Source organism: Arvicola amphibius, chromosome 1 (assembly GCF_903992535.2).
Source record: "Arvicola amphibius chromosome 1, mArvAmp1.2, whole genome shotgun sequence".
In the NCBI taxonomy this organism is placed as follows: Eukaryota; Metazoa; Chordata; class Mammalia; order Rodentia; family Cricetidae; genus Arvicola; species Arvicola amphibius.
In genome coordinates this window covers 51,806,943-51,827,750 of record NC_052047.1, presented here as the reverse complement: position 1 = coordinate 51,827,750, position 20,808 = coordinate 51,806,943, and the positions used below count along the sequence as shown (strand labels likewise).

The 20,808-nt window shown below is 35.8% G+C and overlaps 1 protein-coding gene and 1 non-coding gene across 2 annotated transcripts in view; one reads left to right on the top strand and one right to left on the bottom strand.

Moving 5' to 3' along the window:
• Kcnip4 (potassium voltage-gated channel interacting protein 4) overlaps positions 1 to 20,808 on the bottom strand; it is a 486,636-nt gene that overhangs the window by 413,922 nt on the left and 51,906 nt on the right. The gene's annotated exons all lie outside the window — the stretch shown is intronic.
• LOC119806035 lies at positions 14,251 to 14,359 on the top strand. Its single transcript, XR_005284086.1, has one exon. It is a non-coding gene; the product is annotated as a U6 spliceosomal RNA (small nuclear RNA).

Here is a 20,808-nt window from a genome sequence, read left to right as displayed (position 1 = left end):
TATTAGTAATGCTAAAACTTTATCTCACAGATGTCAGCCTTTCCCAACTTGTGGTCAGTGTCAAGGCTCAGATAGAAAAATGCATTCACTCAACCTGAGAATCAGTGCAAACTGGCTGGAAGTCCTGGGATCCAGGGAGAGATAGGCAGGATGATGTACTTTTTTTCTTTACAACAGGGCTCGATTTGTTCTTGCTGAACTGCTGGTAGCTAACTGACTCTGCTGTAACACTTTGCCTTCTCATGAAGATAATGCCTTTGTTCTTTTTCCTGGTAAGCACAAATGAAAATTCCATAACAAAGGCTTTTACTTCAACAGGAACCATTACTGTTACTTTGAGGATGGTAATGGACATAGAATAACAAAATGGTTGGTTTATTTATTGTAAATTATATACATAGTGTTTTAATAAAAATTGGTTATAGCAGCAATGACTTTATTAATAATGGTATAGCTATAAGGAAGACATTAATAAGAGAATTGGACAAAAATCAATTAAACTATTAGCTACTGGGACTCATCTAAAATAAGCAAAGTATAGATCTTTAAAAATTACCTCATAAAGCACCATTTAAGAGTTTTTATGGCTATCTATATGAATTAAATAAAGTATTTCAATAACATAATACAGAAAAGCTAATGCATGTTGAGTACTCCTGTAGATTTAGGTTTTATCTCGTGGTTCGCAGAAATGTAGAAGAACTCTTCATATTTCATTCAGTCTTCCACCCATTCATTCATTCACATACTCAATAAAATGCTTCAATAGCCTACTCTGTTCAAAGCATTGTGTTAAGACTCATTATTCACACAGGAAACTTCACAGTATGGTGCAAAAGAAAGCAATCAGCTGAAATACAACATGATTTATGTATGCATAATGCACAAATGTTGGTAATAGAAGGGCAAAAGAAAGAACAAGATGACATACAATGGAGGACTAGGTAAAAAGGACAAAGAAGGCAGCTAGAATCACTGAGGAGGTGACTTTTTTATTATTGGGCTATGACTTCCAAAATGATTAGAAACGTTCTAGCAGAACGTCAAACAAACACAAATGCATCCCAGTGCAAAGGGAAATGTGTGCAGAAAAAGGAGAAAAACAAACATGGAACTAAGAGAATGAACAGTTTACCACTGTAGTAAGGAAAGAGTTGGGCTACCTTGGTACTAAAAGTAGAGAGCAAGGCAGGAGCTAAATAGGATAAAGACTGAATGTTAGACAATGACTTGGGGATTTAGGAAGTCATCAGTCACATGAAAAGAAGTCTTTAGTTCAACACAGAAACTCAGCTGACTCGAGATGACAAATTCTAGTTTACAAAGACCTTGAGTATATGTATTGTTTTGTAAATCTATCCCACTACCAGTTGGATATACTTCTACCAGTCTAGTGGAAATAGATGAGGAAAGAGAACCTGAGACTTCAGGAGGAGAGGATTGTGATATAGGGGAGATTTCTAGGCATAGACATTGACTCATTGACAATAGAAAAACAAGGTCTTTAAGATACGGAGTTTTATAACGGAAGGCCTGAGTCCACAAGAAGAGTTAAAGAGACAGAAATCACAAATAAAATACTTGGTAGAAGGAGAAGCTGTGAAACATTAAAAATACATTATTTTCCTCAGGTCTGTGCATCAGAAAATAACAGAGAACACTTTTAATATCACAAAGAGTATAAAGTTCCAAAGATGCAAGAATTCTCTAACCATTGACCTTTAAAGTTATTTTATTTCACAGTAAGAAAAGAAATCTTATTTTGTGACCTAAAGACACACATACTCCAGAAATTTCACAAAATTTACACTTCACATATATGTTACTTTTGGTCTTAAGTTATAGAATTGTATCTATGTTGTTACTCTAGTAATAAAAAATGGATTAATACTTCTAACATTTAATTCACCTCTACTCTTTTTAAACTTCTGTCTTCTACCTATCACACACTCTCTCTGTCTCTCATATATATATATATATATATACTTTTAAAAATATCATCTATTGTCAGATGTTGGTGGCACACACCTTTAGACCCAGCACTCAAGAGGCAGAGGCAAGTTGTATCTCTGTGAATTTGAGGTCAGCCTGGTCAACAAGAGCTAGGTCCAGGATAACTAGGACTGGTACACAGAAAAAAAAACTATCTCGAAAAACAACATATGTGTGTGTGTGTGTGTGTGTATTTAATTTCTGTATCATTTACACATATAAATATATGCATATATTACATACAGGTTTTCATGCATAAATAATATATACTATAAAACAACATAGTACTTATTAAATGAAAATCAAAATACTTAAAATAAAACCAGTTTTATGCACATCTCTAATGTAGCATCTTAATCAGTTTCCTCCCTTCAGAGCCCAGGGTACCCTGCAGAAGAAGATGCATGAAGGATTTAAGGGCCAGAGATGACAGAGGACACCAGGAGAATAAGGTCCTGTAAAGAAACTGACCTAAGCTCATAAGAACAAAGAGAAATTGAAGCAACAAGCACAGCACCTACACTGTCCTGCAACAGGCCCTCTACATATATATTATATCTTTCAGTTTAGTATTTTTAAAAAACAATCCCATTTTACATACGAATCCCAGTTCCATTCCCCTCCTGTCCTCCCACTCCCCCCACCTTATCCCCACCCCACCTCCATCCACTCCTCAAAGGGGTTGAGGCCTCCCATGGGGAGACAACAAAATCTGTAACGTTGATTGAGGATATATTGTTTGAGAAAGGAATCTATTTTCAATAAAAGGAAAAAATAATTAAAAGAAAACTAGTTATATTGCAATGTAACTATCACAATATTAAAACGACATTATAGTAATAGGTCTAATAATTTCTATAATATGAAAACAGAAAATAATGTTAAGAATAATATAAGACACTTGTAATTACAATAAAATATTTTAAGGTTTATTGATTATAAGGTAAAAGCTCTTACTACAATACTGTGATTGACTGCCTATATTCATAATTAAACAAAATACTGTATTTTGTCATGGTTAATGAAAGGAAGGATGACTTTTTCTTTGCATTTCATCTTGAATATATCCTTGGAGACCCTTTTATTGCTTTGATGTATCCATCTAGGGCTAAGATCCTTAGGATAAAAGGGTCTTTATACTCTTTCTTCGTTCATTCTTTCCAAATGGTTTATTTCACTCATATTCTCAAGTGCCTTGTGGTGTTTTGCCAGATGTTTGCCTCTCATCAATGCATGGTTCATGTTTCCATTTCATGACTCTTGTAAACATAACATCCTCTTTCTAAAAAGTTCTTTCTAGGTATTCATTATGTTCAGGCCTCTGATGAAATGCCTGACATAGTGGAGCCATCCTGACATACGTTGAGTATTCCCAAGTCCTTCACACTGATTTCTATCCTTTTATCATACTCATTTATCTAACATTGTCTCATAAACCTGGCTGTTTACTTGCTTGGTAACTGCAGCAAAGAGACAAATTATATGTAGCAGAGATTCCTGTGGTTTCACAAAATCACAATGACCAGAATTTAGCAAGTATCCAGTTAACTCTTGTTGAGAAATAATTCTGCAGGCTAAAGTGAGTACAATATAGGTGGGATGTAAGAAATCCTTGGGGACTGAGTAAGGAGAAAATCCTTCTAGAATACTAGATACTTCCACGTTGACATCTTAAAGTTACTGGAAAATTTTTAAAAATTGAATAAACTCAACTTTTCTGTTAGAAAGATGGTTAGGTCTGCTGAGCTTTGAGTGTTTTTCCCTGTAATTCATGTCTTGGTATTTTGTACCTAAAATAATAGGTTAGTAATTTTGCAATCTTGGCATTCAAGAATAATTTTTCATTGAGATTCTGTTCTCATGAATGGAATAATACTCCTGCAGATTAATGGCAGTGGTATGAAAGCAACTCTGTCTGGTGTCCTTGCTCTGTATCAGTCTGAAATGATTTTGTCACTTAGGGTACAATAAGAAGATCCTCACTAGATGCCAAACAGACATATCATCTTGATATTAGGTTGTTTTGTTAACATGGTAAGTTATTCTGCAGGTTGTGTTAAGTCAAGTATTTTCTAAGAATCCTCTGAGTCTTGGCATATGTAAATAACAGAGACAACATTGTCATCAGCACCTAAATATTTGTAAAGATGAATTCCATCAAAAAACTTAAAAGGTAGGACTTGAATAACAATAGTATTGCTATATCCACATTGTATTCTGTGATGTAATTTTGATTTATTTTTTCATTAAACATGTTATAACCATTCAAGTCAATTAAAATGGAAATGTAACATTTGAGTTATAACCATTTTGCTCTTTTTCCCTTAGTCAAATGGATTTTGAACTTTGATATAAATCAGATGTAAGAATTGTTTTATATTTATGTCAATGGTCTTTCAAAATGAAATGTCAACAAGACTTATCTAAAAATACCATGCCAAATAAGTTTTGTCTCATATTAAAACCAGAAGTGAACACAATTTTGATTAGCTTACAATGTGTAAACAAATACTTGGTAAGTGGTCATTTCTTTTTGCCCTTTAAAATATATGATCAGTAGGTACAAATTATTTTCTAAATAATAACCTGTGTCCTGTAAGAGCATAACATGAGGCCTAAAATAGAAAAAAAGTTAACAATTAAAAGAATCAGGTACTTAGAATCAGTTTATTGGTCCCTAAATGATAATGTGAGTGATGTGGGATTCCCCTTTGTATGCTATGAATACCATTTGTTATTTAAGAAACTGTCTTGGGCCTGCACAGGTAATAGAGGTAGGTGGGGAAAACTAAACTGAATGCTGGGAGAAAGAAGACAGAGTCAAGGAGAAGCCACGGTACAGCAGCTGGAGACCGACATAGTAAAACTTTGCTGGTAAGCCACAGTCATGTGACAATTCACAGATTAATAGAAAATGATTAAATTAATATGTAGGAGTTAGCTAATAAGAAGCCAGAGCTAGCAGTTTTTTAATTAATATAGTTTCTGTGTGATTATTTCAGGTCTAAGCAGCCAGGAACAAAGGAGCAGCCTCATTACAGCATGTGAGATAACTAGAAATGTGCTGTGTCATCCTCAGGGCTAGGCTTGTCTTTGTTTTATGTCGCCTTGTTTTCTTTTGCTTAAATCACTAAATGCAGCTGGCGTTACCAGCTGGAAACATCAAGTTTCTGCTTTAGGCTTTCTGGTTTGGATTCAGTTATAAAATAGACTGTGTGTCAGTTAACCATGAGAACTGCATTATGTTAGTCATGGGATTAAGACTATCTTCCTTATGTTCTTCAACTCTTGGGATTGAGAAAAATGTCAGGAAAAGGAAAGATACAAAGAATATAAACTGAAGCTTATATGTGAATAATTGAAAGTTTATAATCAAACAAATTTACACAACAATAATCATTGCAATATATAAACACCACACTTAGTGGAGAACACAAGTTAACACTTTTGAGACTTTACCTCAGTCATTTCATATGCAGTAGAGGGATTCAATAGTTGTGATTCTCAATTATATTTGATGCTATAACTATACCAAGGAGTGACCTTAACTTTGTGGTGTGTCTTTGAAGAACATTCCTTATGAGATTATCATTTGAGCCAGTGGAATTGGTACACTAGACTCCTCCTCCATGATGGGCAAGTATTATTCAATCCATTGAGGTCTAAATAGATCAAACAAAACAAAGGAAAACAAAAATCATGTCTATGAAAGACACTGGATTTTGCTGCCTTTTAAACAGGACTCACGTATGTTATTGGCGCTTATGGAGCACTGGAAGATAAGATTGCATACCACTGACTTTCTTAGGTCTCTAGCTTTCAGAGAAGAAATGATTGAATTCATATTCTTTATAATTACATGAAGCAATTCATAATAAACTTCTATTTCTTTCTCTGTATATGCATACATATGAATACACAGGCTATTGACTCTGTTTCTCTGGTGAACTCTGACAAACACAACAGTGGAAATTCCTCAAAGTGCTATAATAAGTGAATCTGTCCATATATAAAATTGTCTAGCACTTTTGGTGCACAATTCCTGTGATTTTTATTATCAAAAATAGCATGAGCACCATTACTCTTGAGAAAGTGACCATTTTCTACAAGGTAATTCACAGAAAGGCTGATATTACCCCCAGAGATATGTCTTATTTGAACAAAAATAACTTTATAGTAGTGCATCCTTTTATGATTTAAAGTATTTCACTAATTTTTAGTGATAAAGCTGCAATAATTAAAATGAAAGTCTCCTTCAATTGTTAGAGTGTACTTTATAGTGTAGATCAAAGACTTAGTATTCAGGATAGAAATGTGAAAGAAAAAAGAAATGTGAAACAAAATTGGTATTTTGCTGTAAGTGCATATATATTAAGCATTATTTATGGAGCTTTTAAGCAGACTTACTAATTGGGCAGATAGCAAGTGCACCAGATAATCATGGAATTCAGGAATACCTGTGCCATTGTGAGCCACAGAGGTGACATAATCTATACTAGCCTATTGTATAGAACCACTAATAAGAATTATAACTGGAACAACTTCATCACCAGAAACTCTGCAGCTCCTGCCTCAAATACCTTTTTTAGCACAGAAGCCGAAATAAACTGCTTACTTATTTTGGTCATTAGATAACTGGGTTCATAAGACTTTTCTATCTTTTTACTATGAAATCACAGTATTATTAAACTGCGTATTAACAAAGCCACAATAAAAACTAAACCATTTGTATTAAAGAGCTTCCAACATAGTAGAGGCCTTGTTGGAGTCTGTGATGAAGATACACAGTGGTAGAGTAGACTTATAATCATCAGCTTGGAAGAGACATGGAGGAGCTTCATTAAGCTGTAGTCAACAGGTTGGAATGCTATTAGGACATCCAAGTACTGTCATCATTTTCCAAGGGTAAGAGAAACCTTGTATCGCCACATTTGGTTATTTCAATATTTTAATGAACCTTATTTTCCATACTGACTTATTTCTTATCTATAAAAGATGATCAAACGCTGGAAGCAATTTCTCTTTTATACTGCCTAGAGACTAAAACAAGGCTTTAGTGGTTGATGGTATCCATACAATGTTTCCTTACAAATCACCCAATCACCTGAATAGTTTAATGTTGTACTTTGGAAAGAAAATGTTTATTTATCATAATGTTATATCACAGTGACAGATAGTCAACATTTACAGAGCAGAACTAAATTATTTTGAAAGAATTGATTTGCAATTGGCTATGGATCTATCCTTTTTATAAGACTGAATATAAACACAATAATCCCACCGAGAAGAAAATGTCTTTCCAGTTGAATTTTCCATCAGGCTGAGATGTAGAATGTTAATTCTGTAGCAATGTTGATGAATTCTGATGCTAAAAATACTCCTTTTAATGCACCATGCAATTCTTAAGTTTGAAGTTATTTGTATCTATTAGAATATGTTTCAACTCTTAGAATAAATGCTTTATTAAAATGCACATTTGAATGAGACACATCTCTCAGACCTGATAGTTAAAGTTGCTAAGTCCTCAATAACAGTAATTAAAGCTTACATCTCATCACTAATAAAATGACAAAATGAATATTGTTTATACTTGATTAAAATTCAAATTTATTTTAATAGAGAAAGATTATAAATACCACTGAACCAAAAATCAACATAGATTGATAGTTTTCTTAAACATATTAAATGAAGGTTATGTATAAATTTGGGGTAAACAGAGGCAGAAAGAGAGTTAGGGTCCTTTCTATCCCACATCTGCAGCAAATTAGAGCACTCTGATAGTGTGACGAAGCTTCATTCTCACAGCTAAGCTATACAGAACTTACAACTGTTCTATGAATGCATTCATTTGCTTAGTTTCCTTTATATGAAAAGTGCTCACTAAGAACCATACTATTAGGTTGAAAAGGTTAGAGTGAGTGCACAAATGTCTTTCTCTTGGCTTTCTTCATACAATGGAATGCAGATTCATTTTGTCTTAAATATCTTTGAAATCAAAACTTAATTACATAATTCTCATTATTCCTTTTCCTACTTTCAAGCTCTCTCCCACTTTCTTTTAAATTTATGGGCTTTTTCATTAATTATTACATATTTATAGTTAAAATTACCAAAGTGGACCAGCAGTGTTCCCCTCAAAAAGCTTTAAACTATTAAAAAAAGCCCAGCATGAGTTCTTCTGAGTTGTTGGCTGTGGTTGTCCAATAAATTCTGAAGACATTACAGGCTACTGCTATTGCCCATGATTACTTCCCAGAGGTGAAAGGTAAGTTTTTATTGCCAAGTACACTCTTGACACAGAACCCAGAAGATCTAAGCTGGACTTAACCTCAAAATCTACTCCCTGTGGACTAGCTTTTATGGTTCCAGAAAGTGCCATGCAGATTATATTTTAAGGGTTTTCTCAGCTACCACACCCATGCTGCCTCACTTACTCCACCATAGTGCTCTGTTATACATACTTGGACTTGGACAACTGTCATTCACTCATTTCTTCATATAGGAAGTGTAGATAACCCCCTTTGTTGAAGTTTGAATTTTGATGGTTTCCATCGGCTCATATATTGCATGTTTAGTTCCCAGCGGTAAACTGTTCTGAAGGACTGAAGGTGTGGTCTTGTTGGAGTAGGCATATATTTGTTGGAGGAGGTATGTCACTGGAGGTGAACTTTGGGGTTTTTAAAGCCTAAGATAGGCACAGACCCTCTCTGTGTGTCTCTGTCTCTGTCTCTGTCTCTCTCTCTCTCTCTCTCTCTCTCTCTCTCTGTGTGTGTGTGTGTGTATCTCCCTTTCTCTCTCTCTTTCCTCAAGCTGCCTATGGATGAGGATGCAAAATTCTCAGCTGCTTTTCCAGCACCATGTCTGCCTGCCTGTCACCATGCTCCCTGTGATGACAATAATGGACTAGTCCTTTAAAACTGCAAGCAGGCTCCCAATTAACTGATAACTTTGTTGTGCTATGTTAGCCACGCTGTCTTCTCTCAGCCATAGAACAGTGACTAATATACTCCCTTAATTTAGGAATAAATTCTTTTGTTTCCATTCGTTTTGGTTTCGTTTATTATTTTAATCATCTTTATATTTTTTTTGTTTTGTTTTATGTGGCATTTTATAATTACGTCTTTAATAATAATTGACTAATAAAAGGGGAAATCTTGTAAGCCTTGTGCTGATGCTTTCATGCTGATTTTTACCTGTGTTCATGAGTCAGAATAGGAAATTGACTTCTTACTAACCTTTAGTATATCCAGGAGAGGGAGATGTACATTGACCATTTTTATACTAGAAGGACATGTTCTGCTGTTCTTCTGTTCTATACCTCCTCCACTCTAGCATAGTTTTTTTCTCTGGTTATAAAGGAACAGTTTTCCATAAACTCAGTATTTCTCGAGAGTAAATATCAGTATCAATGTAAACTAAAATGTTCCTTCCTCTGCTGTGGGATTCCCCTCTGTATGCTGTGAATACCATTGGTGAATAAAGAAACTGCCTTGGCCTGTTGATAGGGCAGAACTTAGGTAGGCAAGGAAAACTGAACTGAATGCTGTGAGAAAGGAGGTAAAGTCAGGGATAAGCCATGTAGCCCCACCAGAACTTTAGCCGGTAAACCACAGCCATGTGGTGATACACAGATTAATGGAAATGGGTTAAATTAATATGTTAGTTAGCCAATAAGAAACTAGAGTTAATGGGCCAAGCAGTGATTTAATTAATTAACACAGTTTCTGTGTGATTATTTCGGGGCTGATCTGCCAGGAACCAATGAGGCCTCCACCAACAGTCCTCAAGGAAATTTTAGATCAAGCCTAACCATTGTGAAAATCTTGGTTGCTACTACAGCAAGATCTGTGGCTTCATTTGACCCTAATCAGAGATATTCCAGCTTTGTCTAGACTTCTTTTGTATAGAATGGGAGTTTGTTTTGTTTGTTTATTATTTATTTATTTTAGTTTAAAACAGCCACATAGTTTATGTGTACTTCATTATACAGCAAAAGAAAATGATTGAAAATTTGTGGTCCATTTTTTCTTTAGTTATAATTGTTACATATGAGTTTAAGGAGTGGGAGGAACATGTGAACATGAGAGGAATTAGAGGGAGGTGAGGGGTGAGAATGTTATAAATACAACATTCAAAATCAAATTATGAAAGAAATAAGTAGTAATGAAGGAAAAATGGAAGGAAGAGAGAGAGAGAAATGGAGAGAGAGAGACAGACAGACAGATAGACAGACAGACATTAGAAAACAAGGAGGAACAGAAGACAGAGGAAATGGCCTAGTGGGCAAGACTGCTTGGTGCATAAGCATGAGGCTGTAAAAAATGTAGGCTTGCTAGCCTATCAAATGTCGAGCTCCAGGTATAGGAAGAGATGGTGTCTCAAGGTAATAAGGTTGACAGTGAAACAACAGAGAACCTAACATCCTCATCTGACCTCAGTGTGAGTCCACAGACACATATACACTCACACACATATGTGTAAATATACTACATACATACGTACAACACACAATCATCAATATACATTAAAGAAAGGTAAAAAATAAAATGGGACTTTTTAGCAAAACATAGCTTTACAAAAGAAAGAGAAAATGTATATAAATTATTAAGGAAAATTTTATATACACACACACACACACACAACACACACACACACACACACACACAAAGCAGAGAGAGGAAACAAAAGGAAGCATAAAAGATGTACAGGTCCAGAAAGCACAATACATTTTAGACGTTTCCATGGTCATGATATTTCGGTGATACAATTTACCTCAACTTAAATTTGTCTAGTGGACCCAGATCGTGAAATTGTGGGCAATGCTAACACAGTACTATGTACAATTTCTTTATGAGCCATGTATTACAGCTCTGGCATAGAATCAAGGCCTTGCATTCTTTCTCTCAAAACTGCTGTATTGAAAACATGTATTGAAGTCAAAGAAAAGTCGAAAAGGCATGAAAGTTCATCCAAATGAATTGCCATTAACAAGAGAAGAAATGACAAATGTCTAAAGCATAACTTTGAGATTTCAGTGGTTGGGATGGCACACAGCAATATTTTCCCTGCGGATCCTGTGAATCATCCCATGTAACTCAGCAAAGAGGAACAAAAAAGGATAGTTAGCAGATTTTGCAAATACCCTGAGGTGTTCGATTAACAAAGAGGAATGGTCCCTACAAAACTGACAGCAATCTCAAATCACACGGAAATATTATATAAATAAAGTATTATTTATCCTGTGGGACCTTATAGTTAATTAATTCTGCTGTTCATGAGGCAGGTGAGGAGGCCTGATATTCCAAAACTAGGGATGGACCAAGGTCACAGTGACAAGAGTCTGCCATTGAATGATGCGGACAGTGTGAATAGTGGCTGAAGTCTGGAACATCCCTATTAAAAACTCCAAATCTCAGCCAATTTTGGGAAGTGGTGTTTAACTGTAAAGTATTTGCCATTTGAAAAATTTTGGCACTCAGCTCTGTGTTGAAGCACCATTTTTTAAAGAAATACATATGAAATCATTAGCAGAGCTTTCTTACTTTAGGCCACAGAATTGAGACCCACTGGTTTCCTGTAACTGTCCCTCTCTTTATCATTGCTCATGTAAATCATGGAAGGATGAGAAGGGATGAGGATTTTGCAATGTGTTTGTCCTTGTGTCATGAAGTTGACAAATCACAAATCCACTGCCAAAGAATGGGTAAATGAAGTAAAATTTTACAGCAAAGTAAGAAATAAGATTATTTTAAAAGGAGAGCATCTTCTTGAGAGACAGGGGAATGTAAAATTGGAACTAATATTTTTTAATAATGACTAACAGAATTTGGCTTGTAGTTGAAACATAAACATTCAATATCACCATTTAAAATGTAATTAGGAAAATATAATAATTTCCCATGTCTTTAGTCTTCAATCTATGTTTCTCCACATTATTTATTAATTATTTCTTAATTAATTCTGGGAGACAAGGATTATATTACTAATATTCTGTGTGTGCTATTTGAGGACCCTTCCTGAAATCAGCAAGTTTGAATTTAAATAAGAAAAAATGAATAAGAGGGATTAGTTGTTTCTATGGCTCAAAGAATTTTAGAATTGGAAGAGACAGTTTAGAACACCTGATCCAACTATTCTATATTGTGTAAAATAAAAGCATAAATGATAAGAAATTTGCTTTAAGGTCAGATAGCCAATGGTAAGCACCTCTACATTTCTGCAGTTGGCCATTCACCATCAATCATGATATTATACTATTATATTATAATTAATTATATTATTATAGAGCAAAGTGGTGGGATTTTAATATTAGAAATGTGATCTAGTTTTGCTTGGCTTAAAATATTAAAATAGAAGAGCATGCATCTTTATCAGTAAAATATATTCTTTAGGTATTAATTAGTCTTCAGAAATATGTCCCAAATTGCCTGGAGAGGGAATATATTAGATAAAAATATAAGAAGATGATATGCACAAAACTGAAGTTGAAGGGCATCTGCAGGAACCAGACAGTTCATGTGAAGGGGTTAGCTCAGTCCAGTGTCCATGTGGATTCTCGTCAATCCTTTAGGTGAACATCAGTGTACCAGAGCCAAGTGCGACTGTGAATATCTGGTTGTTCAGTATAGGGTTCACAGACTGCCTCAAAGTTTGATATTTTAATACTAGATAGTATCCAAATGATTAGCTTTATTTTAATCAGGCAAATTGTATTAGTGGTAGTAAAAATGAATATATGTCTCTTTCTATAGTTCATAAAGTGTTTGATATATGGATGCAAACACAGTTGACTAATAGGTAGATGACAGATAAACAGAAGCCTCACAAAAGCCAAAAGCAGATTAGGGGAACAGAATTTTGGGGAAAGAAAAATAAGTCGTCCTTTAAAAAAGGGAGAGACTGAGGATGGCACCACCCTTCTCGTTATGCCTTCTTTTATGTTGTGCCAACAAGTGGTCACGGGTTGAGAGTCAGTACATAGAAGCCACACTGGCTCTCGAGCCCTCCTCGCTTTGCTGACTATGGCAAGTGTCATGCAATCAACACATCAGGCTCTCAGCAACAGTTAAGAATAGAAATGTATGGCTATAGGACAAGGCCAGTTCAGGCCAGACTGATGATTATCTTCCATATTACCATAGAACCTTCATCTGGTGATGGATGGAAATAGAGACAGAGACCCACATTGGAGCACTGGACTGAGCTTCCAAGGTCTTAATGAGGAGCAGAAGGAAGAGCAAGAAAGTCAGGACTGTGAGGGGTGCGTTCACCCACTGAGACGGTGGGACAGAACTAACAGGAGATCACCAAGACCAGTTGGAATGGGACTGATGGAACATGCGATCAAACCAGACTCTTTGAATGTGGCTGACGGTGGAGGCTGACTGAGAAGCCAAGGACAATGGCAATGGGCTTTGATTCTACCACATGGACGGGCTCTGTGTGAGCCTTGTCAGTTTGGATGCTCACCTTCCTGGACCTGGGGGGAGTTGGGAGGACCTTGGACTTAACATAATGTAGGGAACCCTGATGGCTCTTTGGCCTGGAGAGGGAGGGAGTGGGGATATGGGTGGAGGGGAGGGGAGGGAAGTGGGAGGAGGGGAGGAGATGGAAATTTTTAATAAAAAAGTGAAAAAAAACAAAAAAATAAAAATAAAAATTTAATAAAAAAGAATAGAAATGTATCTTCCTTTACTTCCCTGTTTTCTGACGTCTTATGAACAGATGACTTTCAAAGCATAGACTCTGAGAAACCGCTAGGAATAGCTAACGACAGTCCACAAATGTATTCAGTACACGAGGATGGCAAAGATGGGTACCACTTATCTGTGTCTACACCATGCCAGTGCTTTCACAGTCAGGGACGATTCATCTTCCTGGCTGCCCTATAACATTGTATTATAATTTTTATTTTTAAGATGCTACACAACAGCTTCATAGACATTGAAGTTGAAATGGAGAGGGACCCCTTTCCTTGTTTAATAATTAGCTATGTTTGGTCATGAACATGTGTCTATGCTGCAAGTCCTAAACCTGGACTCTATTGTAGATGAAAAGTATTGCTGATTCTCTGCCTTCATCAGTCTTATAATTGGGTTCTTCACATGCTGACCACTGAAAAGATCTGCCTTTTCAACTTGTATGAATTTTCTTTTTGTTTGGTCTCAGCATCCTCATAAAAGTCACATATTACTCAAGCTAAAATTATTAAAGTAGAATCATGTGGAAATTATAGATTGTTCAAAATTCATTGTCATTGTGCTTTCTTCAGCAGTACATATACTGAAAAAATGAAAGGATACAGAGAACATTAGCATGGCCCCTATTCAAGACTAACTCACAAATTTGTGAAGCTTCCCATATTAAAATTCACAGTAATATTACCTATTTAAATTGTTCACTTTTCCAGTCAGCACAGAGTTAATTATAAATAATCTAATTGTATCAATTTCTTGGTAACAGAAAACAACTACATGAGCAATGGGAATCATGTTAAAACTGAGTATTATTTTCTTATGATTGATCCTCCCAATAGTTAACAATAATAAATAGTCAGGTGCTTATTTTGCCACCAAGCAGAATACTGCACAATAGCTGAGAGCCCTGTCGTGTGTTAGGCATTTCCAGTAACGGCGTTTTAATAAGTAAGGAATATAGTGGTGACTTCTGCATATCCCTTCAAGACACCAAGTTTAAGGAACACTGAAACATGTTACTTCTTTCTCACATTGTACTTGTCTAGGAAGAATTCTTGCCAATCCTCCATTCCCATTTGGACATTGAAAATGTATCCTCTTGCTCAAATTTTACAGTGTTAAAAAAATTCTGCACAAAATTTTGATAATCATAATACAAAAAAAGTCCAAATTCCCCAAACTAAAATGTTCTACACAGCAAAAATGTCTTCCCTTAGGTTACAAAGCAGTTTTTAAAAATATATTTAGCAAATTTTTGCATATTTTACTTTACATAAATGATGATGAACATTCCTCTTTAGTGGATACTTAATTCCCCCCCCCCATGATGTAGGATTTCCCACTGTATTCTGTGATTACCATTAATGAATAAAGAACTGCTTTGAGCCTATAGCAGAGCAGGGCAGGGCAGAGCAGAGCTAGGTGGGGAGGACTGGACTGAATGTTGGGAGAAAGAAGGGCAGAGTCAGAGAGAAGCCATGGTGCCATGGAGCCATGGAGCCACTATCAGGAGACAGCTGTTTGGAACTTTTACTGGTAAACCATAGCTATGTGATAATACACAGATTAATGGAGATGGAATAATTTGATATATGAGTTAGCCAATAATAAGCTAGAGCTGATGAGCCAAGCAGTGATATAATTAATACAGTTTCTGTGTGATTATTTTGGGGCTGGGTGGCTGGGAACCAACAAGAGGCCTCCTACAACACACTCCCAATATTTACCAATCACCACAAATTGATATCCCATGAAGCAGGAACTGACTCTTTTTCTGAACATACCCATATTATTCTAAAAAAATCTAAGGGATACAGATTCATAAACTAATTCCTTTCTTTACCAGAATATAAAATAGGTATGGTTTTTATGACTTTTAGAAATTTAATTTTTCTGTACAAGAAATAGATCTTTATGTGTTTGGATAGTAGCATGCTGGGGATGAGTTTTTAATAGAAGCTGGAGTCAGGATTAGATGTTTGTCTTAAAAAGATGATCAGCAGTCATTCCTTGCAAGAATCACTCATCCAGAAGGTTCCTAATACTAGAACTTAGGAGGCTGTGTTAATTCTCTAAATGTCTTGAGAAAAACTATTGTTATATATTTAACATGTGTTGAAATTTATGAAACCTGTATATGTTATGAATATATATACTATATTCATAAGGCTTTATATGCTATGAATAAAAATGTATATATAATACAGTTATACTTATTATAAACAAACCTAATTTTTGCACACAAAATTCATATGTACATGATTGTTACAGGTTTTCATATATTTGGGGAACTATTTAAACATATGTCACTAGAGGATTTGACTCAATAAGTTTAGCTTATTGAGGATGGCCTAGAATGAAAATACTGGAATTAAATTAAAAGTTATTATAGAAGAAATAGACACTATACTTGAAAGGGATATGCAACATACATTGTTAAAATATTGCCTAGAATGGTCTAGGAAGTAATAGGAAATTATGAAATGGAATTTTTTAAATCTTCTTCATAAATCCTCCTCAAATATGTGCTAACTTTTATTTGTTTATTTATTTCATCAATTTCATTTTTATCTTACTACACCATTTTTGAAACTTCCTAGATATAAAATTCTGATAGCCCACTTGCATTTATGACATCAGGGCCCTAAGGTGATGCTGTGCACTAGAATAAACATTGTAATGAAGTGCTCACCAATAAATAACTGTAAGTTTTGATGCAGGAGGAATTGCTCCTCTTACATTAAAATCATTCTACCTTTCTATCTGCTAATAGCAGACAATGCACTTAAGGTCACATTGGAATATGTTTAGTTATTACAATGAAATGATTGTTAGGATAAATAGAACTTTCCATTTTACAAAGACATCAATCTATGAAACTTTATCATATTGACACAATTGTATTATTCCCAAAATAAATAAAACATAAATAAATGTGAAAAAACCTCCGTATTGTGCAACTAAACATGTCATCATGACACAGCAATACAGACCTCAATTTGGGCACTTGACAGTTCTTAATTCAAAATATGCCTCTTCTTTTGTTGGATTACTAGAGCTTTTTATAACCATTATATGGCAATCTTGTGACAAAGGTCAGGGAGGTGACAAAGTCAACTGTATGCCCTTTCTGAAAGCGATCCGTGGGTCCTGCCCTAGAAATCTAAAAGATGAATGTGCAACACGCACTTAACCTCGGGGCGTTTCAACTTTCCTGTCATCTGTAAGATGAGAATGACATTTGCCATCCATCCCACAAAGAGGTTGAAAGGAACTCAGAAAGGCCACAGAAGGCACTTTGAACTTCTCATAAGTAAGCTTCTACAGAAGTACAAAGCTTCCCATCAAAGGACCCATTCACACCTCTCTGAGACATCAGTGAGCTTCCTGGATAGGATAAAGTGTAGACCTGACACTGAGTGTTTCTTTTCATTAAAATAATTGCCATAGCAATTTCTTTTCTTTTTAGCCTGGACGTTATTCACATGGAGCTTTGACAAATCCTGACACCCCTTCTCAGATCACAGTGAGGGTCCTGGAGGCTCGTGTTTTCTACATTCAAATTCACTCTTCACTCAAATGGCACAAAATGTGTAACCTTCTACCTGCTCATGAGGTATGTTCAGAAAGAAATCTGTGAAAAGGAAAATAGATTATGTCTCAATAGTTTATTTATTGCTTCAGGTGCTGGGTCTGCATTTGGCACCCGACAGCACTAATACACTTGTGCCAATTAACTTTCATTTGCCTGGACACATTGCTCTTTCTCTGCTTACCAGTCCTGCATTATTAAAAAGCATCTATATATGGACAATTGGCAACAATGTTTAACCAGTCTTATAAAATAATTTTGTTTACTGGATAACACTAAAGTTACACAATAATTTTCATCTTCCATCAATAACTTAAACAGATTCTCTCTGCTAAAATCCCCTCCATCCACTATTGGTGGGTTAGGCCAGAATCTCTGACACAAGCCACTTACTAGAGATGCTTTAACAGCTGATGTAAGCACATGTTCATTGAAGCAGTTTTGTAAGAACCAAATAAATACCTGTTCACTGACTAATGGGTACACAAATTGTGACAGGTTATGTGATAGACTATTAATTAGGTAGAGGGAGGAATGATAGACGTAATTAGTGTGCTATAACGTGGGTGAATCTCAAAAATTCTAAGGGAAAGTGTAGTCAACCAAGGTCACAGGTCCTCATAGTCCCTTATGTACAATATCTAGAAACTGTAAATGACCAGATAAAGACGACAATTTGTGGTCACCAAGGGAGGTTTGAGAGAAATAAGGAACAAACACCCTATGACTCTGTGTTTTCATGATGGACACATAGAGCTGATTAAAATGATGAGCACTCTATAGTATGATTTTCCTTGGACAATACAGAGCCATGCATGCATCTAAACATATATGTACAGGTAAACTCATACATGTAGATACAGTCATTCATGTAGGAACATATATAGAGAAAAAAGTTCTGAGGTATTTGCTAAGGAGGCTGTGCTGACAGTCTTGCTCTAGATGATGAAATCAGCCTATCATGTCAATCCAGCTACAGCTGTACAGCACTGGCCCCACACTAAGATACTCTGAGTAACAGAACAGTTTTTTTTCTGGCCCTACTTGGAGTGAACTGTGATTCCTTTAAATTGAGCCAGAGACATTTTACAGACACACATCCTTGTGTCTGTCATTGAGCTACAGGTCCCTGTTCTCTTAGGAGTGATCAGGCCGGATTAGTCACCTAAAATCATTTCTTCAAAGATGTTTGTTTATTAACCATTTTCATTTTATTCTTAATGGACAAGTAAACTATGAATTAAGTCTTAAAATATGAGACTTCCCCCCAGCACTCGGGAGGCAGAGGCAGGCGGATCTCTGAGTTCGAGGCCAGCCTGGTCTACAAGAGCTAGTTCCAGGACAGGCTCTAGAAACTACAGGGAAACCCTGTCTCGAAAAACCAAAAAAAAAAAAAAAAAAAAAGAGAGACTTCCTTGGAAGCTCTTCCTACTAATTGTTATATTTTACTGCTTTGTGCACATTACCTCTTACAATCTTCCCTAATGATGGAAATTCTTATTCTCAGAAGAAACTTAAGCCTATGAAGGGGGAAAGTTCCTATATTACATATTCATACAGGTGAAAGGCAAATAACAATTTCTGTGTTTTTCTCATTAAGTATTAGAGCCTTTCCTTAGACTCTTTTTTCCTCATTTTTTTTATTAAAGATTTCCATCTCCTTCCCTCCTCCTCCCCCTCCCCTCCCCTCCCTTCCACCCATACTCCTTCTCCACCCCTCTCCAAGACAAAGAGCCATCAGGGTTCCCTTCACTATGTTAAGTCCAAGGTCCTCCCAGCTCCCCCTAAGTCCAGGAAGGTGAGCAACCAAACTGACAAGGCTCACAGTGAGCCCGTCCATGCTGTAGACTCTCATCATTTCAGTCTGAGATCTTGCAGCACCGCTGTCCCTTCAACTTTGTCTTCTAACAGATTCCCTGGCATCCTCACACCTTCTGGACAGGGACAGCCATTCCTCACCTGCTTGATTCCTCAACAAAGAGTCACTTTCTCCTTGATCTTTCATAGAAATGTCCAGGCAGTTTTGACTTTGTGTGGGTGACTGTCTGCTACACTTCATCCCCACGTTGAGCCCCAAGTGGAAGCTTGATTTCCTTCACCATCTTTGTTCACACTCGTCTGAACTACAATCTCATTTCCAAGTAATAGCTGAACCCCAAGAGTATTGACTGCACTTGCCTAAACAATTTCCCTTACTTTTTTATTACTTCCGTAGTTTTTCCTCTTTCCTCTTGACATTACTCTCTTCAAAGAGATCAAAATTCATCTTTAGGCAAAATCCATTTGTTGATGTTCGGCTTCCACTCAGCGCTTGCTTCATCAGAAAGTTACCTCTCAAGAACTCTTCCTCCTCAGCCTGAGGGATATTCAGCCTTTCTTTTTCTTTCCCTTTTGTTCTGTTTTTTCATTTCCCTTGTTCATTGACTACGCTTTACCAAATTCCTTAACATTTTTAGATCCTAGAAGAAATTTAGAAATTGGTACATTTTTATACAGGCTCAAAAATTGTGATTGATGTCCATTATTATTTTCTCAACAGACATGTGTTGAACATCTATCTACCATATACCCAGTACTAGAAAAGTAAAAGATAAATTACCATTTCTAAACTGCAAATGGTATAAGGAGAGATGCTAACAAATCATAACTTTTTCATTTATGTATAAATGTAATTTATTTAAACTGATTGCCTATATTACCTCAGATGCTTATTACCTTACCACTCTCCAGTCACCAAGAATACAACATTGAGCACACACTAGTTAATTCTCTCCTCATGCAGCTTCCTCATAAGTGATTGTAAATACAACACATGTTAAACAACCCTAAAGAAGGAAATTATATTTTGAGGGTAAAGGGTCATAAGACAAAAGCAGTGGCATATGGATCTGTCTTTGTATGGAGCTTAAATGACCAGGAAAACAGTTAACAGCCAGAGAAATTATTACATGAAAAGAATCTTGCAAGTCCTCCCAAAGTTTGAATGGAAAAAGGTAAGAAAGAAGGTTGTGGAAATTCTTACAAGGTTAAGTATTGTAATTTGGAGAGTTCTTTTACTCTATGCTAATAAAGTAGTTGGGATTTACCACTAATTGCCAAGAATGGGTAGGGGGATACTCAGGTAAGAAAATGTGGTACACTGATCACTGCTCTTGAAAACTGATCTGAAAATTTTATGCATAGCTGTTCATGCATAGGGAACTGTAGGATGATCTAAGAACCTATGATTCTATTGCAATTGTGTAATAAAAGGAGATTTTATGTTGAGATTAAATTGACCACAACACATAATCTCATAATAATTCTGTCTTAGGTTTAGGTTCCATTTAGAATTAGAGGTATGCACTACCATTTCTACTACCTAGAGATATACCTAAGTAAAGTTCCATAGCTGATTTATTGATAATAATGTGATAAATGTGAGCCAATCTAAAGCAAATAGCTTTGTGCTCAATATGAAAGGTTAAAAGGTAAATTTAGGTTTGGGGTCAGAATAGCCTGATATTTTCTAGTACAAACTAAGCACTT